General features: G+C 36.9%; 1 protein-coding gene across 4 annotated transcripts in view; it reads left to right on the forward strand.

Annotated features, from left to right (window-relative positions):
- TSC22D1 (TSC22 domain family member 1) overlaps positions 1 to 14,528 on the forward strand; it is a 76,691-nt gene that overhangs the window by 11,186 nt on the left and 50,977 nt on the right. The window contains exons 2-4 of one of the 4 annotated variants that reach the window (XR_009631063.2): positions 7,901 to 8,068; positions 11,926 to 12,034; positions 13,173 to 13,984. The exons of 1 other annotated variant lie outside the window; for it this stretch is intronic. The gene's annotated coding sequence lies outside the window, so the exon portion shown is untranslated. Of the gene's footprint in view, positions 1 to 7,900; positions 8,069 to 11,925; positions 13,985 to 14,528 lie in introns of those variants that run through there. 2 more of the 4 variants (XR_009631062.2, XR_009631061.2) reach the window with 2 other exon arrangements.

Raw genomic sequence — 14,528 nt, forward strand, 5'->3', positions numbered from 1 at the left:
GAAAGACTTCAAAGTGACTACTAATCACTTCAGGAGAGAACATTTACTGTATCTTGATGGTTGCAAATACTGTTGCAATTTTTATGCCACTTGGAGATTTACTGATGATCCCCCAAGAATTGTTACTCTTGTGCTGTGGTTATTTGGGTACTACTGCTGGAGAGTGTAGAATTATTGTGTTTCAATGGAAGGCTATTAAGAGATATTCTGAAGCTCAAAAATATTTGTTCTTCTAAAAAAAAGCTCAGTTTTACAAAGTTGGAAGAAGACAGGTTTTGGCCAACTGTTTATTTTATGAAATCTACCAAGCTGCTTTTGGGAATAGTAATACGGGGTTAAAGTGAGAGATTATACAGCCGGACCTTTGAGTGCACGGAATCAATATCTATGAATTCGACTATCTACTGCTTGAAAAAAAAAGTCCAAAAAGCAAATATTGATTTTACAGGTGTATAGAAGAGACACTCTTTTACTCACCATTACATATAATGAGAATCGAACACCCACAAGGGATGCTAGAACCAAACCTACTGTATTCAAGATTAAATGGAAAAGTTCATTGTTTGGTCTTATCTCTTTAATAGGTGCCTGTGGAATAAAGTCCTATTTGTGGTTGCTTGATCTTAGCAGAGATACTTGGAATGCTATTGTTATTGTTAGGTTCCTTTCAGTCATTTCCAACTTACGACAAACCCTAAGGTAAACCTATCACAGTTTCCTAGACTAAATTTACTCAGAGGGTTTGCTTATGCCTCTTTCTATGGGTGAGAGAGTGTGACTTGCCCAAGATCACTCAGTGGGTTTCCATGGCTGACGAGATTTGAATCCTGGTCTCCAGAGCCATAGTCCAACACTATTTATTTCTCGTATCAGGAGCGAACCAGTGTATTTGAAAAAACACAGACTTTAAAAACTTGGCATTCTATTGAATGTCCTTTGACCAGTAGCTGGCCACTTGGAGTGCCTCTGGTGTTGCTATAAGAAGATCCTCCTCCATTGTGCATGTAGCAGGGCTCAGGCTGCATTGTAATAGGTGGTCTTGTTTGCTGAGATGTTCCTGCGAGTATCTCTGTAGATCTTAGAAAACTATTTCTTGTTTTAAGGCGTTGCCGTTCTGGCTGATATCCAGACGGGATGGTTCAGAGATGTCACTGTCTTGGTCCCTTCATTATTGGCTGCTACTTCTTGGCGGATGTCAGGTGGTGCAATATTGGCTAGACAGTGTAATTTCTCCAGCAGTGTTTGGCGCAGATAGCCTGTGATAATGTGGCATGTCTCATTAAGAGCCACATCCACTGTTTTAGCATGATGAGATATGTTCCACACTGGGCATGCATACTCAGCAGCAGAGTAGCAACGCTCGAGGGCAAACGTCTTCACTGTATCTGGTTGTGATTCCCAGGTTGTGCCAGTCAGTTTTCATATGATATTGTTTCTAGTGCCCACCTTTTGCTTGGTATTCAGGCAGTGCTTCTTGTAGGCCAGAGAATGGTCCAGGGTAACTCCCAGGTATTTTGGTGTGCTGCAATGCTCCAGTGGGATTCCTTCCCAGATAATCCTCCGCGCTCGAGGTGCTTGTCTGTTCTTAAAATGAAAGCACATGTCTGCATTTTAGATGGATTTGGAATCAGCTGGTTTTCCCTGTAATAGACAGTAAGGGCACCTAAAGCTTTGGAGAGCTTCTGTTCAACCATCTCAAAGCGCCCTGCTTGAGCAGTGATGGCACGATCATCAGCATAGATGAAATTCTGTTGCTTCTGGCAGTGGCTGATCATTTGTGTAAATGTTGTACACTTCCTGAGGCAGGCTGTTCCTCTGTTTTCACCATCTGCTTCTCTGGCCCTGGAATTCAACAAATTAAATCCAACATTGAAACCATTACATGACACTGACTGTATTTGGAAATACAACATTTTGGAAAATCCAAAGTTCAGTTTAACTGTTATGTTTGTTAGCTATTTCTATATTAATTTTAAAAGGTCTTTGACACATGCGCATGCCCAACCACTGCACTAAAATATTTTTTTACAACTTTCTTGATATGTTCTGCAGACTGTTCATGGTTTTACAGGTCATATCTCTTTCTATGTCTTCACCATGGATTTTTTCTAATATATTAGGACTTGTCCAATTTTCCTCCATTTTCTTCTTAAATTTTTAATACTAAATTTGCCCTTTTCAGCTGCAAATTGTAGAAGTTATTTCAGTGATTTTTCTAGAATGTTGGGTGAAAGGAAGAGTGCAAGTGGTCTTAATATGGATAATGAACTTCAGTTGCAAAACCCATAGTGCCTGAATGTTTGAACACATAGAAAGGCAGCTTTTGCAAGACTACTGTCTTTTTGTGTTGCTAATTGTCATGCATTGATAGCATCCTAGTACTAATGTAACGTGATTAGAGTTAGGAGGTGTGCTGCTTCAGTTAACTGTGAATGGATATGTGGTTACTATGTTCTACATCATCTTTCATTTTTTTCAAAGGTACTTTTATGAAATTTCTTCAGCATTACATGAAATGATTTCTCTTGTGGTTTTGTGGTATAGATGTTGCCAAACAGAACTGGGTGTTTAAATCATTACAAAATTTTAGACAATCCTGTTGAGACATTCTACCAAGATGGAGTGCCTTGTAAACACGTATTTAGGGGTGGAAAACAGAGATTCCAATCTGGCCTTTCTTTTGGAGTGGTCTTTAGACCTACATTTCTTACACCAATGTAGGAAGGATTTGGGACATGAAAACCCATATTATTATCTTAGCGGAAGAGTTAATGGCTCTTGTTCACCAGCCCCTCTCTTCTAATACTACTTCCTACAGTTGGTGGACTTTCCAGGTGAGTGGATCCTAGTCGTTCTATTTTGAGAAACCAATAGCTAGCGATTTTCAAGCTTTGAGAGTAGTGTGTCCAATATATCAGCTGTGCCATATATAGTTAACTTGATCCATCAAAACAAGTGATATAAAATATTGTTAAATACTATTTTCCAAAGCTTTTATTGTGACATTTAATTGTTCATCTACTTTAAGCATAATACTTCGGGTAATTACAAACAAACAAACAAAAACAGCAACCTTATATTCATGGCAAAGTTTGGTTTTTTTTTGGAAAAGGTTTGATAAAGAAGAAATGGTTTTGCTTCCATTGTTTTCACAGTTGCCTATTTTGGCGAAAATCTCTTATTTTTAGCTGAGAAAAAAAATGTGGGGAGTTAAAAGGATAAGGAAGCTATTGTCGTATTAAGGATCTAATTCTACAGGAAAAACTTTAAAACTGGGTTACCCAGTCTTAAAAGTTACTCCCACTTCAGTGAACCACAAATTGCTCAAATATTCCTTAAGTTTGCTAAAATTTTTATCATTAAAACTAATTGCCATAAATTTGAATAAATAAGTTGAAAGGTCCTGTGGAGATCTTCGTGCTCAAACCAACAATATAACAAAAATTAAAAAAGAAGTAAAGCAAGAGGAAGTGATCATTTAAAACCTAATAGGCAGGAATGAAAGTGGAAAGTACCACTTTGGCAGGAAGGTAATGGCGCTTTGTGCAATCATGCCAGCCACATGACCTTGGAGGCATCTACAGACAACGCCGACTCTTCGGCTTTCAAATGGAGATGATCACCACCATCCCAGAGTTGGACATGACTAGACTTAATGTCAAGGGACAACCTTTTCCTTTTACTATAAATCACAATTCCACAACTTTGGGATCACAACCAGATACAGTGAAGACATCTGCTGTTGCACTTTGCTACTTCTACTGAGTATGTATGCGCAGTGTGGAATACATCTCACCACACTGAAATAGTGGATGGGGCTCTTAATGATACACCACTGGAGAAATTTTACTGTTTAGCCAGTATTTCATCACCTGACATCCGTGGGGAAGTAGCAATCAATAATGAAAGGACCAAGGCAGTGACATCTTTGTTGTTGGGCTATTTAATATTTTATAGATGACCAGTAATGGTGATACAGAACACTTGTTTTGTGTCGTGTAATTCATGATGATAATTTTAGATAACCAATCTAATACATGAGCATTGCAGTTATTATAAAAGAATGGTAGGATTCCCAGTACAAAAGTCTTTTAGTTAATATAATTAATATTCAGACAAACCAGATTATCAACATTTGGATATTTCCAAAATATAGAATGTAAATTTAGAATGTATGGAACATTCAGTATTCCTGAAAATTGAACTAAGTTCTCATTGTTTCTCCATAATGGCCAGCAGTATACAAGTCAGTTTTCATTTGGCATAATGATAGTTGGATTCCTCCTTGGATCCTTCTACGGTTTATCAAAGAGGAGGGTTTTCTGGTGCAAGCAAGGAATGTGTAGCCACTCCAAAAGCAAAACAATAATAAATGGTTTTTTAATAGTTGATCAACTTGTTTTTTTCTTTGGGGGAATAGGATGATACATTCAAAGTTGGGAGTCAGCCACTGAAAAGGACTCTCTATGTACACAGTATAATAGATTAAAATACAGTAAACACATGCGTTTAAAATTCACAAGTTTAAGCTGACTGGATTGGCCTGCCAGAGAGGATAGGTCTTTTGACAGCTAATTTAACTGTTGAATGTCTTCATTCCATAGTTTTGGTGCAGCCGATGAAAAGGACCTCTGGGTGACAGTCACCAGTTGGGTTCTGGCTGGATGGAGTAGCCGCCCCCCAAGGACATAAGTGTCTGGGGCGGATTGTACTGGAAAAGGCAATCCTGTAGGTAACCTAAACCCAAACCATGTAGCTTTCACCAATCCTTGTTTTCACAAGAAACCCAAATTTTCAAGATACATTTGTCATAGGGACAGAAAGTGAGGTGAAATCTTATGAACAGTGGCACAGACAACAGAATAAATGTTACAGTTACACTTCAAAAATGTATCTATTCCAACTTACATACAAATTCAACTTAAGATCAAAGCTACAGAACTTATACTGTTCATAGCCCATGGACTGCCTCTATCTAGTTTGTGCAGATTGTTGCATACTATCAGTAACAAAAAAAATGTTTAATTAGCTTCTTTCTTTTTGTATACTTAGTATTGGAGCTACTTCCAAATGTTTGTGGCATATAACAAATGATGATGGAAGGATTACATTTAGACAAAACACTCTATTCTGAGATAACTGTAGACCATGCAGCCAAATACAATAAAATCCACAAGACAGTGACATTTTTATTCAGCCAGCTAAAATGCACAAAATACATCATGCAAGCTTTCAAAGCTTCACTGGCCTCTTTATAAGGCAAAGATTTTAAAACATTCTTACATTTCTCCTCAGGTGTTACTTTGGTTGTCTGTTAACATAGTTTAGAAGGAGGTCAATTCAGGCAAAGGCTTGGTCAGGCAGGGATTTTGTAGAAAGGGCAGAAAACCACAGAAATTAAAAATCAAATTCATCATCAGAAGTAGCAGCAAAGTAACTTCCATTGAGACTCAAACTCTATTTGAGGCTAACTCTGTATAATGAAACTTGGTAATATTTCATTGTTGATGCCTTAGTTCCTTTATTTAGAAGAGTGAATGAAAACATATTTAGGATTGAAGACATTCTCATTAAACGCTCACAGCTGCTGACAAAACCTTTGTTTAGAATGAGTTATAACACTGAACTGATCTTAAAGGTCAACATGTCAGAATTCTTCTAGCTATAGTGGTAAAATATGTCATTAATGTGTCAGCAAGCTGGTATGAAATTGAAAGTGAAAAAGGAGTTTGATCGCCTGATGGCACACTTTTTGTTTGCAATCATAGTATTAATTTTTAAATTGCAAATATGTCTTTATGCAAAAGAAAAATTAGAACATGGATTCTTTTCAGGTCTGAGGTAATAAAGAGTTAAAGGAAAAAAGTTGGAAAAACGATCTTGTTTTACATTTGGTTATTCTAAACAACCAAGTTTTTTGCTCTGTTGTGTTTATGTATACTGAGTGTTAATGGTAGAACTCAAAACTGCTATGTTGTTTTGTATTTTCATTTTTCTATCTGTGTTGTCACAGATATTTCAGTAATGAAAAACTTTTTAAAAAGTGATAAAGAATTACTTTGGGGAGCTAGAAAACAGTCCGATATAGTTGAGAATGCATATGCTTTGTTTACCATATGATAACTACCCACAATCAGAGACTTTCCAAAATGACTTATATAGATGACATACAAGAGATCCACTCATCCTAATTCTTCTTTGATTGGCAGCTGCATATTCAGAGATGACAGAAAAGATGGAGAGCAAAATGGCCATCATCAAGCCCTAATAATACTCTCAATATGCATCACAATATTGTAGAGCTAAGCACATTCTGAGTACTATGTTACTTTACTTCTCCTATTACTGATTTTCCCTTCCTGTAGCTAATTTGCATTGTATTCAGTTCTTAGTTGTCACGGTGATTCTCTAAGAGAGGCTGGTTGAGAGTAAAAATTGCAAGGTCACTGGTGAATTTCGTCGCCAAGTGAGGATTTGATGCTAACTATCATAACTGTAACCTTTGTGATCCATTACTGCCATATTGTGTGTCCCATAATCTTTGTCCTGTTGTTTTCTTTGAGGCCTTGAATCCTGCTGCAAATAATATGTAAATAGAAAATATCTGTTATGTAGTGGTCAAGACATTCATTATTGTGTTCAGAAGTGGGAATGTACCATGAACTTTGCATTTCTTAAAAAAATTGTGTTGGAAAAATTATGTTTCATGTTCCTGCATTTACATTTGTATTGTGGGTAAGAACATATTAAGCTGCCTCTTACATTTTTGATCCTTTCAGTTTGCTGTTATTTCTTCTGAAGGGCAGCAGTTTGCTGCATTCATAGGAGGACTAAATAAATACCCAATTTTTGGGCTGTGACCATACAAATATGAATTTTATCTGTCTTCTGTAGAATGTTTCCTCAGTAAATTTTGCGAAATTGTGCTCTTACAAGAAAACACAGAAAAAGCACATTATTCCTACTAAGTCTGTTTTTGGTCCTGTTGTATCTGTACTGGTAGAAAATTTGCTTCTTGATGCCAGTCTGATGTTTGAGGGAGCACTACCAGAATCTACGGAGGCTGGATGGTGTCTTCTTTTTTTTCATGTCCTGATAATAAGGGAGATAAATGGCTGCTATGTCTGAACTTAGACTAAGTTTGAGTCTCCTGCTCAAGTCATGCAACCTCATTTTCAAGCTATGACTGACATCTCAGGCCCATTTGTGGCTTTTTAAAAAAAGTCATATTTTTCCCAGCTCACTGGATGTGCTAATGACTTAAGAGATTGCTCTTTTGTAGAGAAAGAAAACAGGATAATAATAATAATAATAATAATAATAATAATAATCCTCAAAAGTTCATTTTTCTGACTTTCGGTGCTCATTGAAATTCAAGTGATACAGAAAAAAAATTATCACAAAGGAAAAACAGTCTGAATATGATATTATTTTTCATTTATGAAATAAGCTGTGCCAGGCAGTTGTTTCATTCTCAACATTTTGTTGCATGCCAGTTGTACTGTGGTCAGTGCAGAAAGCTTTGTGTGTTCAGGTGTGCTCAGTATTCCTACTTGTAGTATAGGAGAATCAGCAAAAACTGGATGTGCTACTGAAAACATTAATTTGCCTTGTTTAAAATGAGTTAGTTAAAACATCTTGATGTCAAATAGGCTTTAATTATGTTTACCTGCCTTTTTATTACACAGAGGCTAATAAAGTCTGCAGTTCTCAGTTTAATCTTGGTTTGAACCATAGGATGTGCTGCTAAGTTTACATACATCTTAATGCAAACTGCATACATCACTTATTAATTTTATGATACCTGTATTTATCTCTTGTTTCTGGCATACTACAAGTAGAAAACACAACATACACTTTAAAATGGATTTATGTTTTCTACTGCATTTTTCTTTTGTAGTTCTTTCTGCTAATTTGCTAAACTCTCTTAACTTCTGACTGGAGAATGAATGGAGAAATGACTTCTTCAGAGGCAACAGACAACACTTTACCCTGCCTTTAGAGACTGCATGAAGGATGCATTCCGTAACTTGAATGCAAAGCGGAGCACAACCCTCCATCCTTACAGGTGTGTGTGTATCAAACTGTGTTTAAGTTTGAGAACAAACACTAGCTTGGTGTTCTAAGACAGAAGAACAGTGTTGATTCTTTATCCTGGAACTCAGTGGCAGCTGAGATCTAGAAAACTACAGTAGGAGCAAATTAATATTGGGGGTAGGGCCTAACAGTATAGTAGAAAGATTTGGAGTTATATTCACAGAACAATACATGATAGCATGTGTTATATCTGTGTCTCCTTGCAGCAGCATAAGGCATGTTTATGGTGTCTTGGCTTAGAGGTGCAATAATAGTGCGTTCTCTTTATTTTTCTATAGTTGTTGATTCAGTTGATGATAAAGAGAGATGTTTCCTATGATCAAAGTACCATTGTGATCTGAGCACAAATTTGCAGATTACACTTAGTTCATAAGGAGAAACAGTTGCTCTTCTATATGGGAACATACTAGACTTCTTGGCAGGGAGTTGGATTGGATGGCCCACGAGGTCTCTTCCATCTCAAGGATTCTATTATTCTAAATGAACCGCCAGAACCCTATTCCTAAATTGTGATGATCTGTTGATGAAGAAGTGGAAACCAATTAATCAAAGTGTTCCACACTTATGCGTTCAGTCACCTGGCAACTCCAGCATGGCAAGCAGTAGATGGTTATTGGTAGTTCTTGACTTTGGGTGTACATGTAGTGCACTCAGTTATCTCCTTTCTTTCCTTGCCAGTACCCCCATGTACTCAATTAAGTAATACAAAGATTGTCATTATTTGGTCATGTAGGAATAACCCGAGGTGGCAGCTGCCCCTTGAGTGACTTTTAATTTGTAACACTGATCTTATGTGCATTGATCAACTTTTTCAATTTATAGAAAGACTGAAGAAAAATATTGCTGGCAATTCCTTTGGAGTGGTCTGGGAACCCTACCCCATAACCAACCAGTGTGTGTGTGCGCGCATGCTGTCAAGTCATTTGTCAATTTACGGCATTTGCATAAATTTCATCGGGCTTTCTGGAGCCCCCGGTGGTGCAATGGGTTAAACCCTTGTGCCGGCAGAACTGAAGACCAAAAGGTCGTAGGTTCGAATCCGGGGAGAGCGTGGATGAGCTCCCCCTATCAGCTCCAGCTCCCCATGTGGGGACATGAGAGAAGCCTCCCACAAGGATGATAAAACATCAAACATTTGGGTGCCCCCTGGGCAACATCCTTGCAGACTGCCAATTCTCTCATACCAGAAGCAACTTGCACTTTCTCAAGTTGCTCCACACACACACACACACACACACACACAAATAGGGCTTTCTTAGGCAAAAAGTACTCAAAGGTGGGTTTTTCAGTTCTTTTCTGTGAAACACAGCCTACATGCATTGAATCTTTGAATATATTTTTTTATTCAGAGTAATTCTTGCAAACCAGACAGGGTAAATGCATAGGAAGAGATCATACTGGAGGCTTCTGAGACATAAGACATCTCTCTCAATTTGCTTCTCATATAGCAGAGCTTCGCCGCTATGGAAATCATTGACAATTTCACAATGAAGATTTTTAAACACATCAATGTATTTTTTGAAAGGAAAAGTTTTTTTCTAACATAATTTCACAATTCAAGAGTGATTGGGAAACTGAAAAGGAAAAAAGTAGAAATTACGCAGATTAGTAATGATCAGTGCTTAATAACAAAGTATTTTTTGTATTCTAAGCCAACTAAATCTGTGGAGTATTTTGGCCTGGGATGAGCAGGAGCAGCCACATCTTTTTCAAATTGGATGATTATCTCTGTTTCACCAAAGTTTTGACAGAATTATGTATGTTGGTGGTGGGTCTTTATTTCTAAGACCTTTTCATAAAAAAGATAGTTTTTAAAACCATGAAATTAGCTTGAGTTTCTTTCAGGCATTATTTCTAACACTACAGTCCCTTAAATTTACCCTAGTACTGGATTTCTCAGGTGGTCTTGGACAATTAGTTTTCCTCATTGTGAAGAAGATAATAGTGAACACAAGGTCTTTTTTTATTTTTGAACCTTTCAAGCCCTGAGCACATATCATTGTCTTGCAATTTTCCATCACCAATTTTATTTCATGATTTTTAGCTAAAGGTCTGGATGTGGCGAGGACTACCAATTCTACCTATTTATTTTGCACAGACTTGCATCCCATTAAATTTCATAAACTTCATCAGAGATGTTTACATTTCTCTTTTATTTTAAAACTGAATTCTTAAGTTATTACATTGACCATTGACATCTGCATGTGGAGGGGCATTTTAAAGATGGTTCTTGTAAGGAAAAACTCTAAAGGAGCATGAAACCAAATTGAACTGATTATCTTTGGGGACAATTTGCTTGCTGATCTAAGTTTCAAGCAGTCTCCCTTTCCATCTATTTAACCCCAAGAATCTATGAATGTATTTGTTCCTATTTAGTGTTCCTTTGCCATCACAGTGATCTTAAATGGAATGGCCTATTTGAAGGCTTGCAATGACCCTACTTCTCTGTAACTTGAAAGTTGTAGGGAGCTATTTTAGCCTGGACTCTGTTTTCTTGTGTCCTCAGGTTGATCTAGTTTTTTGGTCTCTGAAAGCCATTTGATATGGTGCCAGGAATACCAATTCAATGTGTCACAAGGGCATTGAGACCCTTTTGAGAAGTGTGAACCTGTACTTAGCTTTTGGGGATTTGAAGTAGCCCTAAGGACAAACAACTGTTTTGACACTACGAAATCTTTGGATAATTACTATGACAGAGACCAATGTGGTGGACTTTGGTGCTGTCCTACTGTTTATACTCATGTATATGTCTAGAACATTTAGTTAAAAAATGACACCACCCCCCTCCAAAATGGGCCAATTTATGGGTAAGTGTAAGTACTATATCTTATCTCATATTAAAAAGGAACCATCTCCTTCTCTGAGTAGAATGACAAAAAGCAAAAGCTTAGTTCATGCCAGAAACACTGGCACCATCTACCCTCTCCTCCACTGTGCAGCTTCTAGCCTTTTTAAATTTGTGGTCCAAAAAATGGTGTCAGTGGCAGTGGCTCTTTTATGCTTTCTTTCAAAGTGGAACGTAGGAGGAGTAGAAGAGCTTTGTGTTTCTTTTAGGTTCTCTCTGGGCAGGCTACATTTTTGCCTTTAGTCAGTGTACTGAGAGAAAGGAGTTAATGCTATATCTTAACTTTTATTAAAACTTTTATCTTTCTCTTAGTAGATTGGTAAAAGACCTTTTTACATACATGAGGGGGAAATGGCAGTGGTAGCAGCCAGGGATAGCTGCCCCCTAAGGTTGCATTGGTGCTTTCCTATCTCCATGGAATGATTTGATTTATCCAGGGTTCATGTTTAAATCTATAATTTTGCTCCCCAAAACTGCCCTTGGCTTACACATGAGTTTGACTTAGACATAAGTAAATACAGTTAGATTTTAATATGTCACTAGATTCTAGTGTTTTATTGTCACATGTATTTCCAGTTACAAAATGCTTGCTTCTGAAACAAGGGATCCAGACTCTGAATAAAAAACAAACAAAAACAAAAAAAACCCAGAAACAATACATTAGCACTTGGTTGTTAGCACAGGACCTGGCTTTCCCGCAAGGACTTTAGGGATAGCGTAAATAGCATTATCCCCCTTTTCAAAGGAATCTTAAGCTTAGAAATAATACTTTTCCAAAGTCACAAATGGTTTTCATGGTTGAAACATACCCATCATCCTATCTCTTACACTACAGTAGTTCTCAGGTCGGTGGGAATGTTTGTGTTTGTTTGATCAGGACTTGTCATTTAGTCCTCCCTACTTTTCTGATATTTTTCCACCCTTTTGTTCCCCCCTCCCTTTAACTTATAAGTGATCTAAAATTAATGCTAATATTTCAACAGATACAGAATGACTGAGTCTAACATTGCACAGTAGTATGCCCATGAAGAGGCACTGCCAAAGTTAATAATGTCTAGTGCAAAAGCTGGGAAATGTGACTGAGCCAAGCAGGTAGGTAAATATGCTTGACATGTGGAAGGAGAATATTACAAGCCAACACATACATGATTTGCAGTACTGCAAAGCTATCATTTTGGGGATATTTTCTGTAGGGTAGAATATAATTCAGTATTCCTGTAGGTAGTATTCATTTGTTAATACTGCCTTTGTAGTTGACCCCCGTGTTCTCTAGGAATGTTATATAGCTTTACTGGTTTAACAGGTCTTTAGGACAAAGGCCTGTTAAACCAGCAATTAGAACACAATTGAAATTTGTTAACTCGTGTGTTTATGCAAGAGTATGTGTTCTAGTAGCAATGGCTAATTTTATTACAGGCATGGAAAATCAGCAGTTACAGAAACACTTCTATGCATATGCATGTATGCCTAAAAGAGAGAGAAAAAGTCCAGTCATTTTATCAAAAAAGTGGAAGCATGTAGGAAATATGGTGTATCTGCATTACTAAATTAATTAAGTTAAGCAACAGGCCAGGTATTCCATGCATATGACTAGGCAAAGCAGTGTCCATGTTGGGTAACACATGAGCCACCAAGTTGGATAAAACTTCAGTAATACAAAATTGTGGTTGTATTTTGAAAGATGAGTGTATGATAGTTTGAATCCTTGCAGGGATAACCGCTGTCTGGAAAAAAACAATTTATCTCCCAATCTTCCTATTGATTGCATTGATTCCCAACCTTTGGTCCTCCAGATGTTTTGGACTTCAGCTCCCACAATTCCTGTAAGCTGGCTGGGATTTCTGGAAGTTGAAGTCCAAAACAATTGGAAAACCAAAAGTTGGAAAGCACTGATCTAGTGTGTTAGGTGTAGTATCACATCCATCCACGGGAAATGTGCATGTTTTAAATTGTTTCAAATATGTTCAGTTTAAGGTTCTGTTAAAAACATTATGATGAGATTCTGTCAACCAAATTAAACGGGTTTCAAAATCAAAATGCTGTTGGAACTCTAGACATGTTTGAAACAAATTATATAATGAAGTATCACTGTCCCATTTCGCCTAAAGCCTCTCGTCAAGAAAAAACATCTTTACATTAGCTAAAATTAGTGAAGTCTTCAGTAACTTTTAAAATACACTTTGTAATTGTTTGTAACAAAGGCAACATGTCGTCACTTACTTTATTTGAGTTCTTCGTAGAATGTAAACCTCAGACGAAGTCACGGCGAACCAGGGATAAAAGGAGTCAATAGTGAATCTGCCAAACCAATGTGAAGAATGCACATAGAATCACTGAAAATTACCACCCAGCTCTGCTGACAGGATTCCCCTTAGAGTTCTGCCCTCCTTGGAACTAGGGGGAAAACGACATCACCATAAATAAGAAAGGAGGCAAACTTGGGTCCTGGAGGACTTGGATCATTGGATGGAAGAAAAACAAAGACCACAAGAGTAACTGATGGATCAAAGAATTCAGCCTGTTCTGAAAGCTCTTTTTTAAAGAAAGGATCCAAAGTGAATGGCACCATGGTTTTAATAGTCTGCAGAATAATTTTAGTATCAAGCAAAAGCTTATTAGTGCACTCATTTTCCTGGCATCTTGCAGATCTGTTGTATTACAGCTAGCATCATCCCACGGATTGTCACTTAGTTCGGAGCAATGGGACTTATAGTGCCACAGGTGTGGAGGACACTTGCTTGGAAAAAAAGGCCGTGTTACTCTTTTGAATAGGACATTTGAAACAAATAAGTGCACGATGGCACTGAGTTAATCACTTGTTGAAAATGCCTCAGTAAGCTCTCATTTTTGTAAAGTCACAGTAGGCTATTGTTAGCAAAATAATTGTTTCATTGCTAATGAACTTTCTAACAATTTAAAACCAGTTTTTTTTAAAAAGCCTGTAAATGTATAGAACATGTGTATTTAGCAAATGAAAGTTGGAAGTGAGAATTGGTTTTCTTCTAAGCAAGTTTAATAAAAATGTTTTTCATTTTTTCTTAACTTTAAAGGAATTTTTGCAGTTATTCAACAAACAATCTTATTTTATCTTCATTCAGTGTAATTATTCTGGCTGGTAACTATAATCTTTTATAAAAAGGGAAACATGCTATTCCAAGGTGTTTATTCTATGCCAGAGGCAGGGATAGTTTAATGGGGGCTCACTTACATCGACCCAGAATTTTTCAAATAGCTTAGGGAAGATTCCCTTATATATTTTATTATAATGGGATCGTTGATGTCTTCATTGCTTTCATTTTATTTTTTATGTCAACATCCCATTATTTATCTAAGTGAGAAAAAAATCCGAAGAAATCAAATGAACATTAAGGAATAAATCTTTACTATTTACATGATTCAAAGATTAATGATCTAATGGTATTAATTATGTAATATTATTATTATTTATTATTAACATTATTTGTACCCCGCTAGCATCTCCCAAAGGACTCGATGCGGCTTACAAAGGCAAAGGACTCAATAAAACATAGCATAACAAATACACAATTTAAAGCAAATCAAAAACAATTAAAGCAATATCAACAAC

The sequence above is a fragment of the Anolis sagrei genome, chromosome 3, assembly GCF_037176765.1.
Source record: "Anolis sagrei isolate rAnoSag1 chromosome 3, rAnoSag1.mat, whole genome shotgun sequence".
Lineage (NCBI taxonomy): Eukaryota > Metazoa > Chordata > Lepidosauria > Squamata > Dactyloidae > Anolis > Anolis sagrei.